The sequence below is a fragment of the Nerophis lumbriciformis genome, linkage group LG13, assembly GCF_033978685.3.
Source record: "Nerophis lumbriciformis linkage group LG13, RoL_Nlum_v2.1, whole genome shotgun sequence".
NCBI lineage: Eukaryota > Metazoa > Chordata > Actinopteri > Syngnathiformes > Syngnathidae > Nerophis > Nerophis lumbriciformis.
The window spans coordinates 43,097,663-43,111,149 of NC_084560.2; the positions used below are offsets into that span (position 1 = coordinate 43,097,663).

The 13,487-nt window shown below is 36.5% G+C and overlaps 1 long non-coding RNA gene across 1 annotated transcript; it reads right to left on the reverse strand.

The window, feature by feature from the left end:
* Positions 1-388: 388 nt before the first annotated feature.
* On the reverse strand, positions 389-6,846 carry LOC133613130 (uncharacterized). The gene is made up of 3 exons (XR_009816414.1): positions 6,760-6,846; positions 550-635; positions 389-477 (listed from the first exon to the last, which is right to left on the reverse strand). It is a non-coding gene; the product is annotated as an uncharacterized lncRNA (long non-coding RNA).
* Between the last annotated feature and the right edge of the window lie 6,641 nt (positions 6,847-13,487).

Sequence of the window (13,487 nt, forward strand, 5' to 3'; positions counted from 1 at the left end):
TAAGTGTCGTAAAGAGCTTGGGAGCGACGACCAGAAACTTGAATTCCCTGGGAGGAACAACTGGTCATAACGCAACAAAAGACAAGACAACGAGGGTGGGAGGGAGAGAGACTTTATAGAAGAGAAGGTTTCCATTTTTTAGATCAGACCATCTTAGCTGCGCGATTGAATGTTCTATGCTGGACTGGTCTCATTTATATTTACAAATCTTTGCAAATATATTACAAAATACCTATTCTGTCTCCGGTGGCTCTTTTACTCAGCTTTAAGTGTCGTAAAGAGCTTGGGAGCGACGACCAGAAACTTGAATTCCCTGGGAGGAACAACTGGTCATAACGCAACAATTGACAATGTCATTTTTATTCAGCTAAACCTACCTTTGTCCTGTGTAAATCATAACAAATCTGGTCCCATTTCTGCTGAAGGTACTTGTTCCCACTGGGCAGCACAGGTTGGTACGCCAGATGTGACGACATACTGAAAAAGGGACAGCACTGTTAAATGTAATTGCATGAAATAAGAACGACAGGGACAGATATAAGCATTTACCTCGTTAAAGTTGGCTGCGAGTTACACCTGCAGCAGAATGTGTTCATGGCCTCTCCCCTCAGGAAGGAATTTGTTTTCTGACACTCCTGGTTGCCATGGCAGCAGCAACAGCAGCAGAGAGCACATGTGAAGGGGTTGTGTTTGGACACACAAATATAATGAGGCTTCTAAGCGACTTTAGTTAGCAAAATAGGAGAACATATAGCATGAAAACATATAAAACGCATATCAATATAATTTGATGTACAACAATATTAACTATAGTTTTCTATTTTCTATACGGTTGTTGACTTTTTTTTTTTTACTGAAAATGAAGATTTAAAGTGTTCATTCCACCTTTTAGAATTTACAATGTCTATAATTATTGTCTGGATATAAAACATTGCACACTGTTATAAAATATTTCTTAACATTTTGTTTAAATGAGTTTGGACTTTTTTAATGCTTTTATTCTGCCTTATATACACACACAGGCCCGGCCCTAACCAATCTGGCGCCCTAGGCAAGATTTTAGGTGGCGCCCCCCCACATCGGCAGTGAAGTGTATATACTCACAAGAAACCGAATAGCTTTGTCTTTGACCTGTCTTTTTTTTTTTTTTACTTACAACTATACCTAATATATAAAGGGGTGGAAAAGTGACTATTACCTGCAGGGCAAACATTAGCTAACCAGAAGGCAATAACAGTGTAAACAAAAAACACCTGCTTAAAAGATCTAATACAAATGTCCCTGAGGAATGTAAGGTGGGAGTACTGTAATTACCTAACGTTACATTATTATTTTCCATAACAATTTAGCCCCCTCCACAATATTAACCCGACGTTAAAACAGAACTAGCTATTTATTGATTAGCAATTGCCGAATCATGTAACATTAGCTTAATGCTAAAAAGCCAGGTTACTATCACATTCTGTAACAGACAAATAATTTCATGTAGGCATACCTGCTACCTCTGTATTTTCTCGTTTCTCCTCCTCTTTTCTCATTTTTCTTCTCTGGGCACCTGACAGTTTTGGCCGTTTTGACATTTTGTGTTGATTGTTTGATGTGGTGACGTCCAAAAAGAGTCATGATACGGGAAGGGAGGGGGCGCACCGTGCGGGGGGAGGGGGGGGGCCCGGGGGGGGGGCTGCGTAATGTTGTTACAAATAATATTTCTATTAAATAGGCTTTACTTTGCATTTTAATTAACGTGGGATTATTTTTTGTATTTAGAAATAATAGTATCAACTTTTTTTTTTTTTTTCCTCCAACATTTGTGGAACTGGCGTGGCGCCCCCTGATGGACGGCGCCCTTAGCATTTGCCTATACGGCCTATGCCACGGGCCGGCCCTGTACACACACATACATTCCTTTTGGATTTTTACATTCTTGCATATGTAACTACATAAAAATAGGGTAAAGGAGCATGTGCGATCAAAATAAATTGTGCGATTAATCTGCGTGTATAAATGATTATTGAGATCATTTTTTGTGATTAATCACATGAGTTACCTTGTTATTTTGGAAAGCCCTAAAAATATATAGAAAATAAATATAGAAAATACTATGATTTTTTTTTTCCCACAAAGAAGGGATCCTTATTGTGAAGTAATACATGAAAATCAACCTGCATCATAAATGTATAATTATTGATCATCTATATGCATATAAATACTATACAGATATAAAATATCATACAATATTTCTTTCAAGTTTTTAAAAAAACGGGGTTTGACTTTCTTAAAGCTTTCAACCTCCATCCATCCATCCATTTTCTCATATTTTAATATGAACAATATAATATTAGTTTAACTCATTACAAACATTGGAGGTTGAATTCATGTGAACACCTACAATAGGCTCCCTTCAAAGTTAAAAAAAATATTCTAAAATATTTGATATCCATAGTTAGTCAGACACAGTTTCAAGATAAAGAAAGACTAGAATAGAGACTTTAAGGTGGAACAAAACGTTTAGTCAAAGTTAATAACATGTCACTATAAAATAATATAATTAATGTGTTGTATCCATAAAATATCTATATGCATTTTCAGTTATTAATTATAATATATTTAGGTAGTTGCAGGTTGAATGAATGTATTACTTTAGCTTTCAACCTTGTATACCTAAAGTAATACATTCATTCAACCTGCAACTACCTAAATATATTATTATTAATAACTGAAAATGTATATAGATATTTTATGGATACAACAAATTAATTATATTATTTTATAGTGACATGTTATTAACTTTGACTAAACGTTTTGTTCCACCTTAAAGTCTCTATTCTAGTCTTTCTTTATCTTGAAACTGTGTCTGACTAACTATGGATATCAAATATTTTAGAATTTTTTTTTTTAACTTTGAAGGGAGCCTATTGTAGGTGTTCACATGAATTCAACCTCCAATGTTTGTAATTAGTTAAACTAATATTATATTGTTCATATTGAAATATGAGAAAATGGATGTTTGTTTGCATCGTGTTTCCAAGGTAACCAGAGCTGTGATTGCGTTGTCACGCTGGCAACTGGAAAATTCTGGGAAGGCTTAAAGTTTTGTCTTCAGTAAATAAACAATAAATATAAATATACGTATACATATACAACACTTATTTTAATATGAACAATATAATATTAGTTTAACTCATTACAAACATTGGAGGTTGAATCTATGTGAACACCTACAATAGGCTCCCTTCAAAATTAAAAAAAAAATATTCTAAAATATTTGATATCCATAGTTAGTCAGACACAGTTTCAAGATAACGAAAGACTAGAATAGAGACTTTAAGGTGGAACAAAACGTTTAGTCAAAGTTAATAACATGTCACTATAAAATAATATAATTAATGTGTTGTATCCATAAAATATCTACATGCATTTTCAGTTATTAATTATAATATATTTAGGTAGTTGCAGGTTGAATGAATGTATTACTTTAGCTTTCAACCTTGTATACCTAAAGTAATACATTCATTCAACCTGCAACTACCTAAATATATTATAATTAATAACTGAAAATGCATATAGATATTTTATGGATACAACAAATTAATTATATTATTTTATAGTGACATGTTATTAACTTTGACTAAACATTTTGTTCCACCTTAAAGTCTCTATTCTAGTCTTTCTTTATCTTGAAACTGTGTCTGACTAACTATGGATATCAAATATTTTAGATTTTTTTTTTTTTAACTTTGAAGGGAGCCTATTGTAGGTGTTCACATAGATTCAACCTCCAATGTTTGTAATGAGTTAAACTAATATTATATTGTTCATATTAAAATATGAGAAAATGGATGTTTGTTTGCATCGTGTTTCCAAGGTAACCAGAGCTGTGATTGCGTTGTCACGCTGGCAACTGGAAAATTCTGGGAAGGCTTAAAGTTTTGTCTTCAGTAAATAAACAATAAATATAAATATACATATACATATATAACACTTATTTTAATATGAACAATATAATATTAGTTTAACTCATTACAAACACTGGAGGTTGAATTCATGTGAACACCTACAATAGGCTCCCTTCAAAGTTAAAAAAAAATATTCTAAAATATTTGACATCCATAGTTAGTCAGACACAGTTTCAAGATAAAGAAAGACTAGAATAGAGACTTTAAGGTGGAACAAAACGTTTAGTCAAAGTTAATAACATGTCACTATAAAATAATATAATTAATGTGTTGTATCCATAAAATATCTATATGCATTTTCAGTTATTAATTATAATATATTTAGGTAGATACAACAAATTAATTATATTATTTTATAGTGACATGTTATTAACTTTGACTAAACATTTTGTTCCACCTTAAAGTCTCTATTCTAGTCTTTCTTTATCTTGAAACTGTGTCTGACTAACTATGGATATCAAATATTTTAGAATATTTTTTTTTTAACTTTGAAGTGAGCCTATTGTAGGTGTTCACATAGATTCAACCTCCAATGTTTGTAATGAGTTAAACTAATATTATATTGTTCATATTAAAATATGAGAAAATGGATGTTTGTTTGCATCGTGTTTCCAAGGTAACCAGAGCTGTGATTGCGTTGTCACGCTGGCAACTGGAAAATTCTGGGAAGGCTTAAAGTTTTGTCTTCAATAAATAAACAATAAATATAAATATACATATACATATATAACACTTATTTTAATATGAACAATATAATATTAGTTTAACTCATTACAAACATTGGAGGTTGAATTCATGTGAACACCTACAATAGGCTCCCTTCAAAGTTAAAAAAAAATATTCTAAAATATTTGATATCCATAGTTAGTCAGACACAGTTTCAAGATAAAGAAAGACTAGAATAGAGACTTTAAGGTGGAACAAAACGTTTAGTCAAAGTTAATAACATGTCACTATAAAATAATATAATTAATGTGTTGTATCCATAAAATATCTATATGCATTTTCAGTTATTAATTATAATATATTTAGGTAGTTGCAGGTTGAATGCATGTATTACTTTAGCTTTCAACCTTGTATACCTAAAGTAATACATTCATTCAATCTGCAACTACCTAAATATATTATAATTAATAACTGAAAATGCATAGAGATATTTTATGAATACAACAAATTAATTATATTATTTTATAGTGACATGTTATTAATTTTGACTAAACGTTTTGTTCCACCTTAAAGTCTCTATTCTAGTCTTTCTTTATCTTGAAACTGTGTCTGACTAACTATGGATATCAAATATTTTAGAATATTTTTTTTTAACTTTGAAGGGAGCCTATTGTAGGTGTTCACATAGATTCAACCTCCAATGTTTGTAATGAGTTAAACTAATATTATATTGTTCATATTAAAATATGAGAAAATGGATGTTTGTTTGCATCGTGTTTCCAAGGTAACCAGAGCTGTGATTGCGTTGTCACGCTGGCAACTGGAAAATTCTGGGAAGGCTTAAAGTTTTGTCTTCAGTAAATAAACAATAAATATAAATATACATATACATATATCACACTTATTTTAATATGAACAATATAATATTAGTTTAACTAATTACAAACATTGGAGGTTGAATTCATGTGAACACCTACAATAGGCTCCCTTCAAAGTTAAAAAAAAAAATCTAAAATATTTGATATCCATAGTTAGTCAGACACAGTTTCAAGATAAAGAAAGACTAGAATAGAGACTTTAAGGTGGAACAAAACGTTTAGTCAAAGTTAATAACATGTCACTATAAAATAATATAATTAATGTGTTGTATCCATAAAATATCTATATGCATTTTCAGTTATTAATTATAATATATTTAGGTAGTTGCAGGTTGAATGAATGTATTACTTTAGCTTTCAACCTTGTATACCTAAAGTAATACATTTATTCAACCTGAAACTACCTAAATATATTATTATTAATAATTGAAAATGCATATAGATATTTTATGGATACAACACATTAATTATATTATTTTATAGTGACATGTTATTAACTTTGACTAAACGTTTTGTTCCACCTTAAAATGTTATATCTGTCCCTGTCGTTAATAACATGTCACTATAAAATAATATAATTAATGTGTTGTATCCATAAAATATCTATATGCATTTTCAGTTATTAATTATAATATATTTAGGTAGTTGCAGGTTGAATGCATGTATTACTTTAGCTTTCAACCTTGTATACCTAAAGTAATACATTCATTCAACCTGCAACTACCTAAATATATTATAATTAATAACTGAAAATGCATATAGATATTTTATGGATACAACACATTGATTATATTATTTTATAGTGACATGTTATTAACTTTGACTAAACGTTTTGTTCCACCTTAAAGTCTCTATTCTAGTCTTTTTTTTTTTTTATCTTGAAACTGTGTCTGACTAACTGTGGATATCAAATATTTTAGAATATTTTTTTTTAACTTTGAAGGGAGCCTATTGTAGGTGTTCACATAGATTCAACCTCCAATGTTTGTAATGAGTTAAACTAATATTATATTGTTCATATTAAAATAAGTGTTATATATGTATATTTATATTTATTGTTTATTTACTGAAGACAAAACTTGAAGCCTTCCCAGAATTTTCCAGTTGCCAGCGTGACAACGCAATCACAGCTCTGGTTACCTTGGAAACACGATGCAAACAAACACTATTTGCTGAACTAACACCACACACACACACACACACACACACACACACACACACACACACACAGACACACAGAAATATAGAAACACACTCACCCACACAATAGACACATTACATAATATATTCACGCCAGAGGTAGAACTTTAAATCATCTTGTTGAATGACTCTCATTGATATTATTTGTGAATGAATGTAAAATGCATGACAACACTGCCTGCTACTGGTCATATACTGGTATGACAGCTATGACACAATATTTCACCAGAGGGGAAAATAGAATATTGTTTACAAAATTTGTGTCTTATTACAAATATCAAGTTTATTCTCATCTCATGGAAAGGAAGACTTTCTTCCCAGCAACATGGCTATCATACACTGCAAAAAGTCAGTGTTCAAAAACAAGAAAAAAATATAGAAAAATGAGGGGTATTTTATTTGAACTAAGCAAAATTATCTGCCAATAGAACAAGAAAATTTGGCCTGTCAAGACTTTCCAAAAAAAGTAAAATTAGCTAACTTCAATGAACCCAAAAATACCTTAAAATTAGTATATTCTCACTAATAACAAGTGCACTTTTCTTGGTAGAAAAAAAAGAGACCTTTTTGCTCAACATGTTGAAAAATATTCTTAAATGCTAGTGCCATTATCTTGACATAATGATAAGCGCTCGGCATTACATTTCTTGAAACCAGCAAACTTATACTAAAAACTAATTTATTGTTCTTAATGGAAAGGCAACAAGGCAAGCGCTTGTTACTCTCGGGGTCTCCTAGCCGCTCAGGCAAATCATATTGTCGAAAAATGCATTTTTCCATGGATAACATGACATCATCGTGCCAAGTGCGTGCTCTTTCAGTCAATTAGTGCCATACTTACCAACCTTGAGACCTCCGATTTCGGGAGGTGGGGGGTGGGGGGTGGGGGGCATGGTCGGGGGCGTGGTTAAGATATATATATATAAGAAATACTTGACTTTCAGTGAATTCTAGCTATATATATATATATATATATATATATATATATATATATATATATATATATATATATATATATATATATATATATATATATATATTTTTTTTTTTTTTAATTACACACACACACATATATATATATATATACACATATATATACACACATATATATATATATAAATAAATAAATTAAATAAATACTTGAATTTCAGTGTTCATTTTAGTTAAGGGTTGAATTGTCCATCCTTGTTCTATTCTCTGTCACTATTTCAGAACACACACATTATACAAATATACATTATAAAATCAATAAGAAAACGGGAGCTCTAATTTGGGAGTCTGAATTAGGATCAGAAGTTCCTATATAAACATTGCGCACTCACGTCGCCTTTTTGTATTGATTACTGCAGCTGTGCACTGGATTCATTCACAAATACAAACTACAACTCACAAACACTTTAGAGTTAGGCTCCACCATCAGAATGTGTACTTAAACTTATAAAGATCACATGGATATTATTCAGTGAGTTGATTCACCAAAACTAGCCTGTTATACAGGAGGAAAAAGCACACAGGACGTTTCAATTGTTTACAGACTGGTCGCGCTCATCAGAATGACAAGACACTTCCGGTCTGCAGGTGATAGCATTCAATTGGGAAGAAACGCCCTACTGCCCCCTACTGACCAATGTGAATACTGATAAATGTGTAATGACAGCTCCAAAAACGAATTCAAACCACAAAATAAAATAAATAAATCAACACAAAAATGTGACACATTATGGGTGGGTCACATATGCATGTACAGTAGATGGCAGTATTGTCCTGTTTAAAAGTGTCACAACATTGCGGTTTACGGCAGACAAACTGCTTTACGTAGACGAAAACTTGACTGCTGTTGTTGTTTGTTGTTACCGCGCTTGGAGGACGTTACTGAAACTGCCTAACAATAAACCCACATAAGAAACCAAGAACTCGCCTTCCATCATTAGCTGTTTATATTGTGGGAAAGCGTACGCGTGAACAGGCTGTCAACACGTCACTCAGGCCACGCCCCTTCCAGCTCCGCCTGCATTTCGGGAGATTTTCGGGAGAAAATTTGTCCCGGGAGGTTTTCGGGATAGGCGCTAAATTTCGGGAGTCTCCCGGAAAATCCGGGAGGGTTGGCAAGTATGATTAGTGCGCATATATACAGCCCGGCCCCCGGCCAAAATTGTAATTTTGAAGAATTCACCTGAATGTGCATGAACTATTTCTGTTCAAAATTGTTAGAAATGTCACATGTTTAAATATTAACTGTCAGTTTACTGTACTGTGCCAACTGTACTACTATATGAGTACCTATTTTCTATTGTTTCATTGAAAATAAAACAGCAAAGTCCATTTGGCTGTCATCTGTTTTAATTATGAGACACAATTGTGTCAAAGTCATGATTTTTTTTTTCATGCTTGAAATAAGAAATTATTTATTTAAAAAAGTAGTTTTATACTTGTGAGTGTTGATGACACAGCTTTGCAACACTTGATATTCTAGTTTCAAGCATGTTTTACTCAATATAGGTCATCAAATCTCAGCAACAAGCTGTAATATCTTACTGAGATCATTTAGGACACTTAAAACAAGTAAAACACTCTAACATAAAATCTGCTTAGTGAGAAGAATGATCTTATCAGACAGAAAATAAGCAAATATCAGCCTTATTTGAGATATTCAATCTTACTTAGATTTCAGTTTTTGCAGTGTATTGTTGGCGGGCTCCTCACCATTCAAGTGTTCCGCTCCCCAAACGTCAGCAGTCGGTGCTAAAATTGAGACGTGGATGCTCATATTTTCCTCCTCGTCCGTCCCCAGAGGGCGAAGCTGTGAACGAGATCAGCAGCTAGAGGATACGTTTCCCCCGAGGTCACCACAAAGGAGTTTTTTTTTGTGTGTGTCTGTGTGATGGAAAGTGACTAAGGTAACATGTCCCCTGAGGTCATCCTATTTGCAGGTGCATCACACTGCTTGCTCGCCAGATTCTCGCAATCCACACCTCGCCTCTCTGGCTGACTTTAGTTTGTCGCGGTAAACTTGCAGAATCGAAGCAAAATGGGCCGCGTTCCTGCAAACTGGCAGTGTGGGCTCTGGTAAAAATGAGGCAGCATGTTATTATTTTTTTTCATGCAGAATGGTAAATGGTAAATGGGTTATACTTGTACAGCGCTTTTCTACCTTCAAGGTACTCAAAGCGCTTTGACACTATTTCCACATTCACACACTGATGGCGGGAGCTGCCATGCAAGGCGCTAACCACGACCCATCAGGAGCAAGGGGTGAAGTGTCTTGCTCAAGGACACAACGGACGTGACTACGAATGTAGAACAATTGTTGTAGTCAAAGGTCTCCGAACCCATGTGGCGAATATCAATTCACAGTGCTGAAATGTGTCATGATCCATGGTCCGGATCATCCATCCATCCAGCCATCTTCTTCCGCTTATCCGATGGTCGGGTCGCGGGGGAAGCAGCTTAAGCAGGGAAGCCCAGACTTCCCTCTCCCCAGCCACTTCGTCCAGCTCCTCCCGGGGGATCCCGAGGCGTTCCCAGGCCAGCCGGGAGACATAGTCTTCCCAACGTGTCCTGGGTCTTCCCCGTGGCCTCCTACCGGTCGGACGTGCCCGAAACACCTCCCGAGGGAGGCGTTTGGGTGGCATCCTGACCAGATACCCGAACCACCTCATCTGGTTCCTCTCGATGTGGAGGAGCAGCGGCTTTACTTTGAGCTCCCCCCGGATGACAGAGCTTCTCACCCTATCTCTAAGGGAGAGCCCCGCGGCGGAGGAAACTCATTTCGGCCGCTTGTACCCGTGATCTTGTCCTTTCGGTCATGACCCAAAGCTCATGACCATAGGTGAGGATGGGAACGTAGATTGACCAGTAAATCAAGAGCTTTGCCTTCCGGCTCAGCTCCTTCTTCACCACAACGGATCGATACAGCGTCCGCATTACTGAAGACGCCGCACCGATCCGCCTGTCGATCTCACGATCCACTCTTCCCTCACTCGTGAACAAGACTCCGAGGTACTTGAACTCCTCCACTTGGGGCAGGTTCTCCTCCCCAACCCGGAGATGGCACTCCACCCTTTTCCGGGCGAGAACCATGGACTCAGATTTGGAGGTGCTGATCCCCATCCCAGTCGCTTCACACTCGGCTGCGAACCGATCCAGTGAGAGCTGAAGATCTTGGCCAGATGAAGCCATCAGGACCACATCATCTGCAAAAAGCAGAGACCTAATCCTGCAGCCACCAAACCAGATACCCTCAACGCCTTGACTGCGCCTAGAAATTCTGTCCATAAAGGTTATGAACAGAATGGGTGACAAAGGGCAGCCCTGGCGGAGTCCAACCCTCACTGGAAACGGGTCCGACTTACTGCCGGCAATGCGGACCAAGCTCTGACACTGATTATACAGGGAGCGAACCGCCACAATAAGACAGTCCGTTACCCCATACTCTCTGAGCACTCCCCACAGGACTTCCCGGGGTACACGGTCGAATGCCTTCTCCAAGTCCACAAAGCACATGTAGACTGGTTGAGCAAACTCCCATGCACCCTCAAGGACCCTGCCGAGAGTATAGAGCTGGTCCACAGTTCCACGACCAGGACGAAAACCACACTGTTCCTCCTGAATCCGAGGTTCGACTATCCGGCGTAGCCTCCTCTCCAGTACACCTGAATAGACCTTACCGGGAAGGCTGAGGAGTGTGATCCCACGATAGTTGGAACACACCCTCCGGTTCCCCTTCTTAAAGAGAGGAACCACCACCCCGGTCTGCCAATCCAGAGGTACCGCCCCCAATGTCCACGCGATGTTGCAGAGGTCCGGATCATGTTTTTGTTATGTTCTGTTAGTTTAACTCCAAAAGTTCCTGTTTTTTGTGCACTCTTGTTTGTTTTGGTTGCCATGGTGGCATATGATTTTCACCTGCCGCTGGTGGAATGTCCGAATCTTAAACAGCAGCAAAAGTGAATTTAGTACAACATTTTTTTTTACTCATAATCAAATGGTACAAGGTTGGATTGAATTACCATGCAAACAGACAACGTCTCCGGAGACGTTGGATGAATCGAGAATCATGCGAATCATCCATAGACTTGGTCTATTTGGCCATTTATGTGTTTCCCTTGTGTGTCAAGGTCCAGTTGTTTTGGACCTGTTTGTTCTGCAACATCCTTGAATCACTTAGCCATAACAAACAATCAAAACATTTTGTACAATGGTCAGGCCGACAATACGTTCAACTCTAACCCACATATGCTCTCCCAATGGTACAGAATAGAAAAAAGAGAAACGAGCAGACATTCCACTACTGTCGTGTCCTCCTTAATGCTTTTCGACCTCGCTCTCTTTCCGGACTTTGACAGACACAAAATATGGTATAAAGGTCAGAAATTCCACCACAACGCTCACCTGGCTCTAATCAAGAGACTATTTAACCCGCCTTTGCCAGTCAGTCGGCCTGGCGTCATTCTGTCATAACGGGGTTTTTGCAGCTTACTGCGAGGTTTGTTCTCCCGGGATGCAAACGGACTATTCCGGACAAGGCTTGCCGGTACGAACATATTTATTAATCTATCTACAAAAACAGGCAAAAACTCTCTAACTGTGGCATGAAATAGATAAGACTTACGTAGAGTGTTGCGTGACAATAGCATGAAGCAAACAACTAGTATAAACTATAGCATAGCAAGAAACAAACAACTAACATAACTATGGCATGGAACAACTATGACACTGTGGCATGAAACAACTAACATGAACTATGGCATAGAACAACATGAAACTGTGGCATGACACAACTAACATGAACTATGGCATGGAACAACATGAAACTGTGGCATGAAACAACTAACATGAACTATGGCATGAAACAACTAACATGAACTATGGCATGGAACAACATGAAACTGTGGCATGAAACAACTAACATGAACTATGGCATAGAACAACTATGAAACTGTGGCATGAAACAACTAACATGAACTATGGCATGGAACAACTATGAAACTGTGGCATGAAACAACTAACATGAACTATGGCATGAAACAACTAACATGAACTATGGCATGGAACAACATGAAACTGTGGCATGAAACAACTAACATGAACTATGGCATGGAACAACTATGAAACTGTGGCATGACACAACTAACATGAACTATGGCATCGAACAACATGAAACTGTGGCATGAAACAACTAACATGAACTATGGCATAGAACAACTATGAAACTGTGGCATGAAACAACTAACATGAACTATGGCATAGAACAACATGAAACTGTGGCATGAAACAACTAACATGAACTATGGCATGGAACAACTATGAAACTGTGGCATGACACAACTAACATGAACTATGGCATGGAACAACATGAAACTGTGGCATGAAACAACTAACATGAACTATGGCATAGAACAACATGAAACTGTGGCATGAAACAACTAACATGAACTATGGCATGGAACAACATGAAACTGTGGCATGAAACAACTAACATGAACTATGGCATAGAACAACATGAAACTGTGGCATGACACAACTAACATGAACTATGGCATGGAACAACATGAACCTGTGGCATGAAACAACTAACATGAACTATGGCATAGAACAACATGAAACTGTGGCATGAAACAACTAACATGAACTATGGCATAGAACAACATGGAACTGTGGCATGAAACAACTAACATGAACTATGGCATGGAACAACATGAAACTGTGGCATGAAACAACTAACATGAACTATGGCATAGAACAACATGAAACTGTGGCATGAAACAACTAACATGAACTATGGCAT